The 12,635-nt window shown below is 45.2% G+C and overlaps 1 protein-coding gene across 1 annotated transcript in view; it reads right to left on the minus strand.

Annotated features, from left to right (window-relative positions):
• The window catches only part of GALK2 (galactokinase 2), an 841,566-nt gene that overhangs the window by 1,976 nt on the left and 826,955 nt on the right, over positions 1 to 12,635 (minus strand). The gene's annotated exons all lie outside the window — the stretch shown is intronic.

The following is a 12,635-nucleotide window of genomic DNA, read 5'->3' on the forward strand; positions in this document are numbered from 1 at the left end:
GGCTGCAAAATGATTCATGCAAGTTGATTCTGCAATAGCGTTAATCTGTTTATGCACCTGGTAACATGGATCCTCATTTATCAGCTTTCAAAAATGTATTTTGCTATTAGAGCTATGTACCTTTAACATCATCTCCTCCCAATTACCATCGTACATAGAACAGCCTTTTTTACTTTTACATTTGATTTCTCTAATCTCAAAACTATTCCAAAGGGGGAAAAACTCTTCAAATCAGGCCTATCTTCCCTGATGTCGTTGGATTAATTTTCTTTAAGAAAAGGGTGGGGGTAAACGCTTGAACTGCACGATACATGCACCAAAAAAAATGGATGGTACATGCACGCAAATAACTGCCATGCATGTATATTAATCCCGCACAGATAGCATGCAATGTTCTTGCACAGCTTCACCTCTATGTTTGCAGACTTTATATAATTCAGACAAATGTAGTGATTACACAATTTGTTTTTAAAAAATGAAATTTAGTTTGTCACAAAATTGTCAAGAGCCAAATTGCCTAATTTCTTCCATGCCTAAGAATACTCTATGAACCTACTAGCTGCTGGTGGTGGGGGCAGGCTACTGGATGTCTGCTCTACACAAATGTACTGCAGGAAACCAATACCATTAGAAAGGCTAATTTGTCATTTTCACCTGATTAATCTATGACATTGTTGATAAATGATAAATGTACTGCATATGTAAGCAACTTCCATTTTCTTTGCTATCCATGCAACACCTTTTATAAATACTAAGTCCGAACAGGTTTGTAGTCCATAGCAAACACCTAATTAATTATCAGAATATATTGAAACACCACACTATGCAAAGCAGAACCACAGTAGCTCTGGTCTAACAAGTGAAACATAAGGGCAAAGATTGTATTATCAATGCTGAATTAATTCAAATATATTTTCAAGATATTTAAACAAATGAAAATGCTTCTTTCATCCATTATGAATTCGTTTTGTTAGTAATGACAGAAAGTACAATTACACAACAGGTCTCTTGCTAACATATGAACAGGGCAGGGCTCCCGCGGTCACCATGGAGATGGCATGCTATTTCCTTGAAAGTGGTGTCACTTAGCACTTTCCATGAGAAATGTTTAAAAAAAGCTACATTTGGTCAGCAGATTTGCACCTGATCCACACTTGGCTCACAATAGGCTGGAGCAGGGGCACCTTGCTACAGGAGCACATTTGTTTTTATTTTTTGTGGAGCAGAATGTGCCATTTCCAGCCCTGCAGATGCACCCATTCTACATGTGCAGAGTGAATGTATCTGCAGGTACAGCCACCTCCTGCCTGTTTTGGTGCATATTTATGCTGTAGCAAATCCACTTGTGTCCCGCAAAATGCTTTGTTATTCAAGCCCGCAGTGTGCCTGCTCTGGCTCAGGTCTGTGTTGCTGAGGAGTGCAAATAAAAGGTTTCTTTACCGTAAAACACATAAAAAGCAGGAAAAATGTGAAAACTCAACTCATGTTATTTGCATCGCATCTAAAATGATTTCTGGAAGAGCTTAGGCACTGTGAATTGTGATCAGTTTGCATTACATACTTATAGAACACCAATTACTCCTCTGGCTTCTAATAAAAGAACGAGAAACTGTGCCTTTTGTTCCCCTCCTGATCTGAGCACAGAATATGCGTGTACCCACAACACGCTGCACACGCACTTATGTTTTCATTCAAACATTAATAAAGGCAAGTTATGTTAAGCAGCTTTTGTAGTACCCCAAAGAACTGATTTAGCGTTCTCACATTGCTGAGGATTGCCAGAGCGTGGCCTGTCGGGTCCCCTCCATGGCTAACACAATCGTGATCTTTGAGGGGGAAAGAAAAGGGAGGTGAGGGAAAGTGGAAACATGTTACCTAACATGAAATGTATGGGACAGATAGATATAAGGAGATTAAGGAAGACTGGTGGTGTTTGGATGCATATAGAAATCAGTGCATTTTGGTCAGAAGAGTGCTGAAAATTGAGGGTAATTGTAAGATGCCTGTGATAACAGACGATTGCCGTGAGGGTGGATTCTTAGTAATCAGTATGTAGTTATTGTCCTAGTGAGTAAATGGATGCGTGATGGGCTTGAGATGTCCTCAAAAGCTACCTTGAAGCGCAGAGGCTTATTTTGCCCGGTTAGGTTTTATTGCCCCAAGGCAAATCCCAGGATCTTAAATCTGGGACTGACGGGCACAACTGTCAGACGTGAGAGATCTAAGAGTTGACTGTGTAAAAAGATGAATGTAGCAAATATATAAAGGTGAAGATTTAGGGGAAGAGGAGATCTGTCCATCGGCATGCCAGACCTGCTTAATCCTATGCAGAATGGCGGGTCCCAGTGTGGAGTGTAAGTTACAATGTAAAGGTAAAAACTTTGAAGCGTGTAATGTGTAGGATTTCCAAATCTCACTCAGATCATGGACATACAATTGCTTAACTTAAACAAAGCGAGGCCAGAGAAGAGTGATGGGGTATTAGAAGAACTGCCACAGTTTAGGGTATGAAATCAACTGTGGCTGATACTTGCATAGACCTACTTTTGATGGGGAGCTTGTAGGTATAATAGAAATTGGCATGAAATAATACAAACATAAAAATCCACTGGGTAAAACCTTCAGGCTGGAGAAACAACTTTGAAACGCAATGTAGAGTGACATTGCAAAGAGTGACGGAATATTGGAAGAGCTGTCGTAGTTTAACTAAAGAATGAAATCAGATATGCTAAAGCTATACCTACCATCATCATCATCTTATATATATATGTCTGTGGGTTTGTGGCAGGATTTGTAGCGAGGCGATGTTCCTTATACAATTCCGCAATGGACTGAACCATGCCAGGGTGAGGCGACAGGTGGGGAGAGAGCACAGAAGGTCCCAGTATGCAGCAGCACATCAACTCTTGCATCCCCCCAAAGTCTGCTCCGGGGTATGCCAGCCAGCCAACACGTGCCCATTCTCAGCGCAGGTTACTTCAGGGTGCAAAGCACATCAAGTGATAAGTGAATCGGAACCGCAACCTGCACTATTAGTGTTATCATGCCTGTCTATAGAACCCGTTCGGAGAACGAGTACTTCTGCCAGTTATATATGATTAGCAAGCATGGCTATGATATTATGTGTTGGAATCCAGTGATACAAATATAGAGGTGGAGTAGGTCAAAGCAGTTATTTATGGGACCAAACGTTTTAATGTAATGCAACCTGGTATTAATTAAACAACTTGGTCCAAGAACACATGCACATATAATGAATTATCAGAGCTTGGAAACTCGGTTTTGTGTAATGGTAAAAGTATATCCCAGATTTTTCAGTTCTCTCTCTGTACTGTAATGTAACAATTCCTTCATTTTGTTGGGATGGTTTATAGGAGTAGCTGCACTGATGGACCCCGACAGTTGTTAAACTAGTAGGAAGAATACATGTTTCTTCAAACGCAACATCTTACGCTGCACAGATGTAACAGCCCGATAACAGCGAAGCTTGCTCATAAACACCTGGCTGTATACATAAAAGCGAGGTCGTGACACGCAAGCCATGGAAATATTTGCAATAGAATGGATCGTTCCTTTGACGAGATGGTTTCCGATTACTACAGCTTGCCCCTTCCTGTGGAAAGCCACAAAGCGTCACAGAACTCCAACACTCTCGTGAAAGCAATGTTTCCCTAAGTAGTCTTGCATTTAAATGCCATTTTAGCAACTCACCAATCCAATTACAAAAAGTAGACTTCCTGCCAGAGAGCAGATGCTGACTAGTTCATGCATAAATCATTGTATTTGTGGTATTTGGCAAATTCCCACTGACTAGGAGTGACATCAGAAGGGGCAACCCGTCAGATAACCAATTACCCTGTTAGGCCCACCCTGGCATCTGCCACGTTTAAACGGCCTTCATCTCGTGTCAGCCTGACGGTTCATTGCTATGGGAAAATTCAGTTGATAGAAAAACAAAGTAATGGCAGCTGGTAACATAATCTTATGGGGGGAAACAGTGCACAGGGATTGATTAAGCACACGATCTGCAGCTCTTCAAAAGTCACAAACAGAAGCATCTCTTCCCCAATACACCATACACATGGAGCCAGGCTTTACTCTCCGTGTGCTTTTCTGAGGGCGAGACGAGAGCCTGGCTTTTGCAAGCATGTTGGAGAGTCAGAACTTCCCTCTGGAGTAGGTTGCTAGTATGAGAAGGAAATAAAGACCCGTGGCAATGCAAATATTCCTGAATAAATACCATATTCAGGAAAGAAATGGGAGTAAGGGCGTGAACAGTCATCTTCTGCAGTGATTTCAACGCTGAAATACACAATGGGGGTCATTACGAGTTTGGAGGTAGCCATGCCGCTATTTGAGGCTTGGCTGCCTCCAAACTCGGGTCCAGGTCTGGCTTCCTTGAATGAGGTATTACTGGGCCATTCCAACCTTGGAGGACCCGGTAATTCCTCATTCAATTTACCCTTCCCCATTCGAGCCCCCATAGGGCTTGAATGGGGAGGGAGCAAACAACGGGACCGTTGTTAGCTCCCTGCTCCTTTAGCAGCTCCCACGGGACCCGCTAAGGGACCTCGTAATGTGGCGGTGAGGAGTTAATGGTACCGGCATCCTTACCAGCGCCGTTAACCCCTTACCGCCGACCTCGGAATGAGGACCAGTGTCTACAAGGGATTGTATCTTGTCACAGATTCCTTGGATATGCATATGCGGTGGCAGCCGTTCCCAATAACACTTTGCTCAGTGGGGGAGCAGCGTAACTGCAAGTCGATGCTCAGACTCAGACACCTAGGTTCTGCAAGCGACAGCAACGGTAGTATATATACACAGTGCCCCATAACCCCAGTTCGTTTTATCAATGCGCTGTCTCAGAAGGCTTTCTCTTCAGAGACAATGGGGGTCATTCCGACCCTGGCGGTAGGAGGTTAACGGCACCAGTAAGGATACCGGTGCCGTTAACCCCCTACCGCCCTATTACGAGGTCCCTTAGCGGGTCCCACCAGTACCGGCTGGTTTTACCAGCCTGTCTCTTAGCGGGACCCAGTAAGGGACCATGGAGCTAATAACGGGCCCGCAAATTGCAGGCCCGTTATTAGCTCCTTCCTCATTCCTGTGGACCCCTATGGGGGCTCGAATGGGGAATGATTTTCTGAACAGGGACTTACCGGGGTCCTCCAAGGTTGGAATGACCCGGTAAGTCCCCATTCAGTGAACCCGGACACGGGTTTGGAGGCAGCCATGGTGCTATTTACACCATGGCTACCTCAAAACTCGTAATGAGCCCCAATGTTTTGCCATACTATTCCCAGAACCCCGAAGGCCTCGAACTTCAAACTCTGTAGAGACTGCACCTATAAGGGGCCAGCCATCTGCCCCTAAAGTAGTGTTGTACCTGAGAGCAAGGGATTGTTTCAGAGTCTGTCAAACACAGCTCTGATAAGGGCCTTTTTAGTATGGGCTAGTAGGTGGCGCTTACGATTGCATAAGGGTGCAGATAGGGAGAAATGGCATATGAGGAGGGACACAGTTTGTAGGCGTTTGTTTATCTACACACCCCTGGCCATTGTAACCCGTATGGCCATTCCCACCCAGTTCTTGCCCCTCACGCCCAAAACACCTCTTCGTGGGAACTCTTTGAGCTCGCTTTAATCAAGTCTTACCATCAAACCTTGCACTCAAAATGCCTGTCAGTGTTTTTTCAAAGCAGTTTTCAGAGAGTTAATGACAGAAATGTAAACCTGCTACTTGTGTAATGTTGTAACCAGGTCTGCCATCAGCCACTCGATTTATAAGCAGTATGCATGTCCTTTACTGAAGTCCTGTTAAAAAAGAGCACTGGCAAAGCCAACCGTTTTGGCTTGTCTATAAGTATTAGGCATTTGCCAGGCACTATTAGCTGCCCAGGTACTCGCACTATTTTGCACCTGCTGCCATCAATGGCCAGTTAGTACCACTACGGGTGTGCCTGGCAAATACCTTTCCCATCCCTAAACAAAAGCCCAAACTGTTGGCATTGCCTATGCGTGTTTAGGAAAGGGAGCCGGATGAAAAAACACCAGAAAAGCTACCATTCAGGGAGCAAATCCTGCCACTCGTCCTCTTCTTGCTCATGTAAGAAAAAATTGCATCATTCCAGCAGAGAGGAAAAGGATGATGACTCCTCCGATTCATCACCATAGCAGATACAATTCCACAGAAGCTCTTTATCAGTGCAGCATGAGCTTTCAAAAAACAAATGCTTCATATTTTGCAAAGGGATCGACAGTGGCTAGCCAGGTGCCGGCAGCAGATGCAGGGCCTTTCTCGTCTTCAAAGGCTGGCAGAAGCATCGCCAAAGACAGCAGCCCCTCACCCGAGCTGAGCTCCTCCTTGGACAACTTCGGCATCCACATCAAGTCTTTGCCACTGGCCTTGATCATCAAAGTCTCACACGGGAGTGTTGGAAGCTGACTCCACTTTCTGGACCAGGCGGGACTGAAGACCCCTAAAGGTATAATGAGGCTTAGAGGAGCCAATGTCTTCAATCCATGCAAGACGTTTTCAAGTAGTAAAGGGGTGCGATTGCAAACGGCCTAGTGCTGTGTTTGGGTGACAAGCAAGATTTCCTGAGGTGTTTCCCTCAAAGAATGTGCGGATTGGTGACGTGGTGGCTGAGTTGGGGGATGTCAGTGGGCTAGATACTTCCCCCGAACTGGAATTTATGGAGCTAAAATGTCCTTTTATCATCCCAAGCAAAGGTGGGGCCCCCTCTAAATCAGTGGCTCAATTCGACTTTTCAAATTGTCGTGAACAAAGGATCTTCTAGAGAGACCTAACAGTTTAATTGAGCCACTGCTGATCCGGTGATCAATATTTGGCAACACCAGCTGTAAATAAAGAGCTAGTAATAAAGTACAAACCCACTTCTTAGGATGAGGGTTTCTTCTATAAACACCCTATTTTAGAGAAATATTGTTTTGCCGGCATCCTCAGCGGGCATGACGTCTTCCACTTTTCCCAGAGAGGGAAAGCAAAAAGCTGGATGTGACGGGAGAAAAATGATCTCATTAGATAGCTTGGCCTTGAAAGAGAAAAACACCTCTTTTGTGCTGGCAATATATACCCACATTTTGTGGTCAGTGGCATCTGAGGCAGCAGCCTGTTTGCCTGTAAGGAGGAATAAGGAAAGGCTTTAATGATCTTGTGGTGGATTTAAAGGAGGCAGCCTTTCAAGCTTTGCAGACAAGCCTTGATATGGCGGACTGCATAGCCCACTCAATGGCCCACGGATTCAGCCACCAGGAGGCATTCTTGGCTAAGAGCTTTGGGCTATGCACCTGAGGTTCAAGCTAAACTATTGGCTATGCCGGTCGATGGAGACAACTTGTTCATGTCAAAAGCTGACCATTTGTTGGAGAAACTTAAAGAATCTAATCTCGCCAAATTCCTAGGCCTCACATTTCAACAACCTCTGGTAGACCCTTACTCTTTGACCTTTTCCAGGGGGCATAGTTTTTGGCACTATACAACATTCGCATGTAGGGGTAAGGCCAGGCTTCCGCTGCAAAATCCAGGATAGGGTTACCAAAAGGAACTAAGCAGCCTCAGCAACTGTTCAGTCATCTACAGTGGCTGCAAAACCACCTTAATAGGACACACTCTCATACATCCAAGTAGGGGAAAGAATAACCCTGCATTCGGAAGAGTGGCTTATTACTACTTCGGGTGCATGGGTCTTTCAAGCAGTGTCCAAGGATTATTGATTCCCATTATTGATGCAGCCCAAGGACCACCCACCGTCTCAACCATCATAGTTGCTGGCTCCCCCCTCCTGCAGTTGGACAAGTCTCCTGGTGAAAGCAGCCATAGATCTGGCATTGGCTGCAAATAAAGGTTTCACACTACTTTGTGGTACCAAAAAAGCATGCTGTACTGTGCGCCATTTTGGACCTGAGGTTCTTGAACAAGTACCTCTAGAAGTACACTAAAAGCCTCAGCCTTTATCGTTTTCTTGCACCTCATGGCATCTGGCGTTGTCCCGATACCAGAGGCTCAGTGGCTAATGAGATCACTTCAGTGGTACCTGTAGTCTCAGAGACAGCCGATCGTGCTGTCTGAAAATTGAGACCACTATGTCTCTAATCATGTGGCACAGGATGTCCTGTGGTGGGCTCAATGAGACGCCATGGTCACCAAAGCCTCTCTGAAAGGATGGTGTGGCCAGCTGAGCAAACTCATGGTGATCAGACTTTCCTTTCACATCAACCTGTTGGAGCTGCAGGCAATCAGGCTTGCGCAGATATCCTTATTTCCTTTGATTCATGGTAAAAGTGTCCTGATTCAGATTTAAAGTATGATGGCCAAGCACCTCTTCGACAAGAGGAATTTAGTGGGGCCTCTGCCCCAGTAAAGAGAAGAAATGTAGCTGTGGGTCTGGGCTGTAGAGAACAAACTCTTTTTTTTGGCAGCCCATCAGACCAAAACAGTGAAAGTGGTGGTGATGTCCACAGCATGTAGGATTTGGTCTCACTTGAGTGTAAGCTCTGCCGCGATGTCCTACTGGAGATCTTCAACCTCTGGGGAACCCCTTAAGTGAATCTATTCACCTCCATTACCAACAGAAGTGTGAGCTGTTCTGCTCCAGGGAATTTCCCCAAGAGGGCACTGGCAGATATTCTGACAGTGGAATGGACCTTCAGTCTCCTCTAAGCATTCCTGATGATTACATTCATCCCTCTATTTCTCAGGAGGATTACAGGGGTTCAGGGCCACAGTGATTCTGATTGTTTCAGAGAGGGATCGGAGGACATGGTACTTGCTATCTGTCCTCCTCAATATTTTGCAGTGAGGGTGGCTTTCCTCTCTAAGTGGGAGGGAGACGATACACCACCCAAAACTCAACACACTCAACCCTTCATGCGTGCCTGCCAAGAAGCTGGGATAAAGGGATTCAGACCTTTGCAGAAGACTTCCTGCACATTCTTCACTCTGGCAAGAGGCTTGACAGGTAAGCCTATTTACAGCTGCTGCTGAAATAAATGTTCACCCTGATGCAGAGAGACGGATCTGGACCCTTTATCTTGCTCCACAGATTAATTTATAAGTGTTCTACTTGACTTGGCCCAACAGGTCTTACATGGCTCAGTCAAGAGGTTTCCGGCCACCATCGCAGTCTTTAAAAGAACTATGGAACAAGATTCATACAATTCCAAATATCGTGAAATGTGTTAGAGGATTAAGGTAAGTGGTCTCATATAACACCCTTCACCTAGACTGTTGGCCTTGCTGCTCACGACTCTGTAAAAAGGGTGGGTATGGGGTGTTAACCGTAATGCGGGAAAGCAGGGATGCAGAAACCTGTAGTGTTGATGGGTGAAGGACAGATGTAGCCGTTACCTGTGTGCCGATAGGTAAACTATGTGTTTGGTCCTGAGTATTGATGGGCGCAGGTTAGCCATAAGGGTAGCCTCATGTCTTGACAAATCGATTTTGGAAGTGATTGTTGTTAGAAAAAGGTAAGATAGGAGTATGTTACCTGTAATAGATCTGGTGGGCCGTATGAACTGTAAGGTTGTAAGATTTTAAGTAACCTGAAAAAGGATTAGTTCAGGGTGAGAAGGGGAGGGTTTGGTGTATTGTTGCTTCCCAGCTCTTATATATACATTTCTTGAAGAGAGAGTCTGTTCTAGTTCAATATCACACTGCCAAAGCAAAAAATCATCTGGGGTTCTGTCGAATTGCAGTCTGTGGTGCAGTCTTCAAGGGTTGTGGTTAGGCGGTCTGAGTGATGAATTATTGGTGCGTTATTAGTCCAGTTATTAGTATGAAAGAATAACTGGTGTAATGCTTTGGCCAATTGATGTTTTCTTTCCTATGTTTCAAGTTGGTTTGTGAAAGAGCCAAGTCTAGACTTGTTTCCTGAAAGATAGGTGGTTCACTTCCAATCAGAGATGTTTCAGTATTGTGTTTCTGAGATTCATGGTAAGGAACAAGAATGAGAATTAGTCAACAATTTTTCTTCTGGCACCCCCTTTCAAGCCTCTCCACTCCTCCTCTTTTAGGCTGTTGTTGTAAAAGGTTATATTTTTAGTTGGTATATGTTTAGCTGGTAGGGTAAGTGGGTTACAAATGCTTTCTTGCAAACCGTCATACCTAGTATTTGAGTGAGAAAGAAGGATGGTGGTGTTAACTAAGGAAGCAGCAACGGGGTACTCCATGCATTCCTCTAATAAAAAAAGGACGTCACGCTCGGCATGTCAGCAGTGCACGAGCAGAGCCACTAGAACGAACATTTGTGTCCGTCTTGTTATTGGGGCGCCCCCTCCCATACTACTCTCATTTGCAACACACCGTGATCATCATGGAAAGTGAAAGAGGACTCTTCTTTTTAGCTCCGATTCCATTTCCTTCAGCAGTCATATTGGGAAAGTTTTGATGTTCAGATATGCAAAAATGAAAACTGATGCGACAGATTCTGTGAGCGGAAATAGCCATGACTGTGAGCTGTACTTCATGGTATCACTGCGGCATTATTAACTAGGCTGGCTGGGCTTTACCATCTGGTGCAGCTGCATGTATGATTTCTGAATGAATGGAGCGATTTATTCCTCATAAATGGGGTATGGAAGTTGCCATGTAAAATTATTTATTTAAAATATGCCTTATAGTTGAGATGTGTTTATTTAGCTATACCTGTAATACAGTTTGGGGTTGGAACTCTGTCAGAAATGTTCGAGGGAGAAAAGACTGAAGATTATTTTGCCCAAAAAACCTTCTGTCTTTTCTCCCCTGAATATTTCTGACTTGGCCCCTGCCCACAACCCCCTACTTACCTTGCAGCGGCGCTGACTCGCTGTGTCCTTGCAACACCTGTTCCCTTTCACTGCCGTGATCGGGAACCGGCGCCGAGGGGTCCATTCCTTTTTTTTTGTTGCTTTTTGGTATCGGCTGTGGCGGACACCCCTGCAACCTCCGCTCACAATATAGTGAACAAGGGTGCGGGGGACACCCTTGCAGCCCCCAGCACTGAATGGGGAATTCGGTCGAACTTTTCGGCCGTTTGGAATTTTCGAACGGCCAAATCTCCAATTCAGGCTTTTTGGGGGGGGGGGGGGGGGTTGGGTGATTCCTGTAATACTACCTTTTTGAAAAACTCATAAAACCTTGTGATGGGCTGTTTTTTATTTCCGGAAGGCGATGGTTGGCGTTTGGGCATCGCATACTGCTACTGTAACTCTGCCACTGATAGATGACAGCTAGGGCAGGCCAAGTGCTGTTAATCTTCCAGAATGTTCGCTTGTGAAAAGGAGGGCTTCTAAGTGATTGCAGGTGAGGCATGTGTGCAGCATCAGGAAAATGAGAGGACAGTCTTGATGACAGGTTCCCTTAACTTCATATCATCCCTTTACTGTATGGGATGACATGTTACCATGAAACGTCATAGGCAGTGTACAGTATCTCCAGTTATGTTGATAATAATGAAACCAGCTATGAGCTTGGGAACACTGCATGCTAGATGTGTTTCTGAGGCCCAAGGGTTGTCACAGTTAACTTGCAATCATTGCCAGCCTCATGTTTCACATTTCTGCACGCATCTCTGCGGGACTCTGGCTTTTCTCAGCGCAGTGTTTACAAGAGACTGAACATTTGGACAAAAACAATCAATCTCAAGCCTCCACTGTGCAGCCTCATCTCCATAGTTTAACCCTAATGGGAAATTAAGACGTAAGAGTCGTTGTCAAAATTCATCCCGTGTTTCTTAACGTTTGCAGGATAAGTTGCTATGGAAATTATGAAAGGGCTGATAACAATGCCTTGTTTAGATGTTTATCGATCTTAAGCACATAGACGCGCCACACCTCTGATGAATTTACTAGTGTGGGAGGGATAGGGGCCAGTGACATTTATTTCTCTCGGCTCAAGGGGCAACATGTGATGGAGTGAAACATGTGCCTAAGTGGATGCATTAAGCACACTTTACAGAACAAAGGGTCTCAAACCTGAAAGGATAGGGGGCGTACGTGCCAAGTAATGCCTACACCGTGGTCAGCATGCACACGGTATCATCCCTGTGCACAGATCACATTCCTGCTTTCAAGCCTTTCTTTAAGAGGTGGTGTGAGGCCGACATGGGCATATTTTGATCTGAGAAAGAAGGAAGACTAGAAAAGGATCCTCCTTTGTATGGAACAGGATGCCCATTAGCCATGCCCAACCCCCATTCCCCAACTGTACTGCCAGACAACTATTTCTACTTTGGTGAGCACAGCACAAGTCTCACATTTTAATAGCCATCAAAGTGCTAACCCGCCTCAGCGTTTTGGATCTGCGTCCTACTTGGTCTGTCTCTCGAGGAAGGCATTGGCCACTTAGCTGATAAACAATTCCCTACCGGCCGGCTTTCAAGAACAGCGGCCTGTCGGAAAGAGTGGTTGACTCCCATATCTTGCAGGGGGCACTACAGGCCTGGGGCTGGTGGGGAGGTTAGATCAGGCGTGGTGGGTAGCATGGCTGGCAAAGAAGCAGGTGGTTGGGGAGGGAGCCACAAGCAAATGGGCCCAGAGGGAGACAATGGTTTACAGAGTTGTCCGCCGCAGAAGAGGAGGTATTTGGGTGGGGGGGCAGTGGGGTAGGGTGCTATAAGAAACTCATGGTGGCAA

The sequence above is a fragment of the Ambystoma mexicanum genome, chromosome 11 (assembly GCF_040938575.1).
Source record: "Ambystoma mexicanum isolate Mex_15411 chromosome 11, UKY_AmexF1_1, whole genome shotgun sequence".
Taxonomy (NCBI): Eukaryota; Metazoa; Chordata; class Amphibia; order Caudata; family Ambystomatidae; genus Ambystoma; species Ambystoma mexicanum.